This window comes from Colobus angolensis, unplaced genomic scaffold, assembly GCF_000951035.1.
Source record: "Colobus angolensis palliatus isolate OR3802 unplaced genomic scaffold, Cang.pa_1.0 Scaffold264, whole genome shotgun sequence".
Taxonomy (NCBI): domain Eukaryota; kingdom Metazoa; phylum Chordata; class Mammalia; order Primates; family Cercopithecidae; genus Colobus; species Colobus angolensis.
Genome location: NW_012115866.1, coordinates 1,982,151 through 1,988,411, shown reverse-complemented (window position 1 = coordinate 1,988,411; position 6,261 = coordinate 1,982,151). Strand labels below are relative to the sequence as shown.

At 37.2% G+C, this 6,261-nt stretch overlaps 1 pseudogene; it reads right to left on the bottom strand.

The window, feature by feature from the left end:
- Positions 1 to 3,264: 3,264 nt before the first annotated feature.
- Positions 3,265 to 4,101, bottom strand: LOC105515583 (annotated as a pseudogene).
- Between the last annotated feature and the right edge of the window lie 2,160 nt (positions 4,102 to 6,261).

Genomic DNA, 6,261 nt, shown 5'->3' with positions numbered 1-6,261 from the left:
GGCGACAGAGCGAGACTCTGCCTCAAAAAAAAAAAAAAAAACAAAAACTTCCCAAAGTGCTGAGATTACAGGCATGAGCCATGATGCCTGGCCAAGAGAATAATCTTTTTCAGATGAGAAAAATAACTACAGTTTTGTACGCTGATGACAGCAATCTAGTAGAGAAAGAAAAAATGATGATGCAAGAGAGACAGGAAAGAATTGCCTGGATGCTGTGAGTGTCCTGCTGGCTGCAGAGTGGAATAGTTGCTGAGAGATCCAGCTATGAACTGAAGGAGCCTGAATTCCTAGTCATCATGGAGTTGCCATCTAAGTCTAGGATTGCCTGCTTCTGTATCTTTATTTCTTCAAGAGAAATAAACTCTTTTTTTCCAACATGTTATTAGGAGAAATTTCAAACATATAGGAAACTGGAAATAACTGTAGAGCAAACACCTGCCCTCTGGTTTCTACAATTAACATCTCTCTACACTTACTCTGATATACCTATCCATCTCTCTATCTATCCATTAATTTCTTATTTTTAGGGCATTTCAAAGTGAGATTCAGACATGAACATATTTCACCCCTAAACACTTCACCATGTATACTGCTACTTAGAGTTTAATATCTAGTTATAGTTCTTTTTTCTTTAAGATAAAATTTACCTAAAATGAAGTGATCTAATTTTACTGTACTATTTGATGAACTTTGAAAGATGCATGCACCTGTATAACCCAACCTCTATTAACACATGGAACAATACCCTTACCCAGAAAGTTCCTTCAGGCCTGTTTCCAGTAAGCCCCTGCCTCCACCCTATCCCCAGAGGCAACTGCTATTCTGATTTCCTTTTTCATCATTGATTAGTTTTCCCTGTTCTTTAGATAAGTGGAATCACATTGTAAATACTCTCTTGTGTAAGGCTTTTTCACTCAGATAAAATGTTTTTGCGATTAAGCCATGTTGTTGTATTTATCAGTAGTTCATGGCTTTCTGCTGCTAAGCAGTATTCCACTGTATGAATATAATATGGTTTGTTTATCCATTCTGCTATCAGTGGTCACCTGATCTGTTTCCAGTTTCTGCCTATTGTGAATAAACCCATATGAACAGTCTTGTACAATTAGTTTTATGGACATTTTATTTCATTTTCTTGTATGGAATTGCTGGGTCAAGTAATAATGTATTAGTCAGGGTTTTCTAAAGACAGAATCAATAGTGTATATGTGTGTGTGTGGGTATGTGTGAGTGTATATGTGAAGAGAGAGAGAGTGAGTGAGTGAGAGAGAGAGAGAGAGTGTGTGTGTGTTTATTTTTAAGGAATTGCTTCACATGACTGTGGGGTTGGCAAGTTTAATATCTGCAGGGTAAGCCAGCAGGGTCAGCCAGGGAAATATTAATGGTGTAGCCCAAATCCAAAGACAATCTGGAGGCATAATTTCTTCTGTTTGGGGGAACATCAATCGTTTCTCTTAAGGCCTTCGACAGATTGAATGAGGCCCATCCACATTACAGAGGATCATCTGCCTTACTTACAGTTTACTGATTGAAATGTTAATCACCTCTAAAGAATAACTTCACTGGCCGGGCACGGTGGTTCACGTCTGTAATCCCAGCACGTTGGGAGGCTGAGGCGGGTGGATCACGAGGTCAGGAGATCGAGACCATCCTGGCTAACACTGTGAAACCCCGTCTCTGCTAAAAATACAAAAAATTAGCTGGGCTTGGTAAAGGGCGCCTGTAGTCTGAGCTACTCGGGAGGCTGAGACAGGAGAATGGTGTAAACCCAGGAGGCGGAACTTGCAATGAGCGGAGATTGCGCCACTGCACTCCAGCCTGGGCGATGAGCAAGACTCCATCTCAAAAAAAAAAAAAAACTTCCCAGCAATATCTAAATTAGTGTTTGACCATGTATCTGGGTACCATGGCCTAGCCAACTTGACACATATATGCTTAGGATCAGGCCAGACACAGTGGGTCACATCTGTAATCCCAGCATCACCTGAGGTCAGGAGTTCAAGACCACCCTGGCCGACACGGTGAAACCCTGTCTCTACTAAAAATACAAAAATTAGCAGGGTGTGGTGGCACACACCTATAATCCCTGCTACTCGGGAGACCGAGGAGGGAGAATCACTTGAACCTGGGAGGCAGAGGCTGCAGTGAGCCAAGATCGCTCCACTGCACTCCAGCCTGGGCAGCAAGAGCGAGACTCCATCTAAAAAATAAAAATAAAAATAAAAAAATAAAGAAACAAGCAGGTATTTTTTTCAGAGTGGTCAGACCATTTTATGTTTCTACCAACAGTGTACGCAGATTCCAGTTGCTCCACACATTTCCCACCATTTGGTATTACTCGTTTTAATTTTATCCATGCTAGTGAGTGTGAATTGGTGTCCTGTTGTGGTTTTAATTTGCATTTTCAATAACAAATGATTTTCAGAATCTTTATCCGTGTTTATTGACCATGCACCTATCTTCTCATTCACATGTTTTTTGTCTTCCAGTTATTGATTCGGTTGTTTGGCTTTTGTTTTCGAGTTTGTATTGAGTTGTCAAGTTTGCCAGATTTTTTTAGTAAATATTGTTTTCCTCTCGGTACCCTATTATATATTTTCTTCATGATGTCTTTTAATCAAAAGTATTTAATTTTTATAGTCTAATTTATAAAATTTTTCTCATTTATGGTCACTGCTTTCTGTAACCTGTCTAAAGAAACTCTGCTTACCCCCAGGTTGCAAAGATGTTCTGTGATTTCTCCAAGAAGCCCTATAATTTTACCTTTTATAATTAGGTCTCTGATTTATCTTGAATTAGTGTTTGAGTGTGGTATGAGGTAAGGGGTCAAAGTTTATTGTTTTCCATATGGATTTTAGTTACTCCAACCCTATTAGCTGAAAAGATTTGACACCTTTGTAAAAATTACATTCTGTAACTACAGGCCTATTTCCAAACTCTGTTCTGTTCTATTGATCTATTTGTTGATCTTCATACCAGGATAGTTTATTGATTACTATAGCATTATAGTTAAGTTTTGATTTAGATAGTTTGTCTTCTAAATTTTCTCTTCTTTTTCAAGATTGACTTTGATATTTAAGTCTTTTGAATTACCATAAAAATTTTATTTTTATTTATTTATTTTGATTATTAATAAGTTTATTTTCGTTGTCTCAAGGTCTGCTGAACTCTGGATCCAGGCTGTGTCAATAGGGTAGTGTGATGCCTCCGGTACCTGTCTCTGCCTCCTACATTCCTTTTTATTTATTTTATTTCATTTTTTATAATAGAGACAGGGTCTTGCTATGCTGCCCAGGCTGGTTTTTAACTCCTAGACTCAGGCAGTCTTTCTGCCTCGGCCTCCCAAAGTGCTGGGATTACAAGCATGAGCCACTGCACCTGGCCATGTCCTTTACCATCTTCAGAGGGCTTAGCTTGCAGTTTCAGCAGAAGGATAGACTCCCAGGAAGACTGTGAGAGAGATATAGGGCCCAAGTTGATAATATCAAATACACTGAACTTGACTGTGTTCACCATGTTTTGGCTCTAGAGAAATGAGAGGGCTAGTGAGGTTGGTGCCGTTTTGTGTATCTTCTGTACCTTGACGTCCCTCAGAAATCTTGCCCCTTTTTCTAAGGACACAACAGATTCCCTGTTTCTCTGGATATGAAATCTAGATCTTCAATTTTGAAACCAAAATTGAACTCTTGACTCTGGAACACCAATTTCTTCAGCAAGCTGTTCTCTGGAATCAATCCCAGGGTATATGTTTTTCATAAATGCCTTGATGAGAGGGCATAATTGAGAGCTGCTGTAGGGGGCACACCACCATCTGGCTTCTCTACTTTGAAACCCTGCATCAGGTCAATCTTGCCCATGGCTCTGGCTTGATTCTAAAGTCCCAGGTTCTGGTCTTTTCTAGAATCCATGCCTAGCTCTTCGATTCGGAAACCAAATCTGGATTTTGATTTCTAAAGCAAGTTTTTGTTTGGTAGCATAACCTGGGTAAGGTTTTTGATTGAAGGTAGTGATGAGGATTTTCAATTGATCTTCTATGAATTTGGTGCAACTGCGCCTGTCATTTGTTGTCACTATCTTGTGTGAAGAGGTGTCTTCGGCCATGCTGGAAGAGAGTCCGGGAGGCTGAGCTACTGTCGGGGAGGCAAGAATTACCATATAAATTTTAGAATAAACTTGTCAATTTCTATAGAAACCCAGGTAAGATTATGCTTGTGATTAGTTAAATCTATATATCAATATCAGTTTGGAGAGAACTCCATATTCAAAATATTGAGTATTAGATCCATGAAAATGGTATGTTTATTTATTTATTTAGCTATTTTTTATTTCTCTCAGCTGTGTTTCACAATGTTCAATGTAGAGATATTGCGTGTATTTACAAATTAAATCCTAACAATTTTATATTTTTTATAGTATTGTCTGTTAAATTGTTTTTATTTAATTCCATTTTCAACTGTTTGCCACTAGTACATAAAATGCAATTGATTTTTGTATACGTATTGTGCATGGTCTGATCTTGTTAAATAAATTTATTAGTTTGACTTGTTTTGTAGATTCTCAAGAATTTTCCATGTAAACAATCATGCCATCTTCAAATAAAAACATTATAGTTCTTAAACCTATGCTACACGAATGTTTTATTATTTGCAGCAGTATGTAATCATTTCTAATCATGTGAGTAGCACTAGTGAAATTTTGACAATGAATCAATGCCAAACACAATGAAGTTTGCTACAACATTATTTATAGTTCCTAAACCTGTTTTCAACTAAACGTTCAACAATAGAGGATTAGGTCAGTAAATTTAGGGTAATAAACTTATGATGAAATGTCATGGAGCTATTTAAAATCTCATTCTTGTATAGTCTTTAAGGGTATAGGAAAATTCTGATGTATCATGTGGAAAAAAACACTCAAGATACCAAATAATCAGAATACACTAAGTCATTCTGTATTAAAAAAAAAAGAATTTCATAGCCTTGGTGTTTTAACACAGCAAAAGTTTATGATTCATAGGGATCAGCAGTCACTATGGATTCTCACCTGATTGTGCTCTACCATCTTGTGGCTCCAGCATTTGAGATATGTGGCCCTCTTAGTTAATGCTACAAAGAAAGAGAGACTGGAGAATAATCAGGTTATTCTAAGGCTCCAACAACATTCCTGGCTTGCCATCCCTGAAAGGAAGTTTATCTTATGAGCTACCACTACCAACACACAGAGCACTTACACACCTACTATCATAGTAAACCAACATGTTAATCAAATAATGGCCTGAGCTCCCAGACAGAGTTCATATCATTTAAGTGTGCTGTGCACACCAAACTGCTGATTCTCCATGTGGAGGAAGGAAGCATATCAGAATTATGTAGATAGATTATGTTTTTTATTAATGTCTTTATCTAGACACTTTTTACTGGAGATTGTTATACCTTTATTGGGAGTGGGGAAATAGGGCACTGGAAGAAATAAAGGGAAACTGGCAATATATGTTTTGAAAACATTTTCCAAGTGACTATGTTGTGTTACTCCTCAAACCACTGATCTCAACTTTTCTTCATAAAAATGAACAAAAATTAGCAGCTTGAAGAGGTGAATCAAGCAGAGTGCCAGAAAACAGAAATTTAAACACATTGAATTCGTATTTGCAGTGAGATTGGGAAAGAGATCATGTTTATAAAACAAGAGCAGACAGTCATGGGAAAGGGCAGTGCTAAGGAAAAACAGATCTTGGAAAAACACATAATTTCCAAAAGAAAAAATAGCATAAATATCACAATGGATACTTCAGAAAAAGTCTTAGAAGTCAGACCAACTAATGTTATTCTCTTGGAATGCAAAACCAAAAGTCAGAGATGAGAATTACAAATGGAAAGATAAATTAATCAAGCAATTAATAGAGATAAAAGATAAAAACAATCAATAGAGCCATAATAATCAAAAGATAAAGATAATCAAGAATAGAACCATATTAATCAAAGATAAAGATAATCAAGAATAGAGCTAGAACTAGGACTCAGTCAGTAGAATAGACCTGCCAGGAGGAGAAACAAAACAAGATGAAGAAGAGAAAATTAAAGAAATTATCTGAGCTAATATGACTTCAGTCATATCACCATGTGAAACCTCGCTTGTTTTTTTTTTTTTTAATCTAAGTTGAGGCCCAAAAGATGAAGGGCAGGAAACAATTTTGAAACATAAGTCACAGCAGCTAATACAGTACTTGCTCCTTTAACTGGTCAAAAGCCTAAGCTGATCATC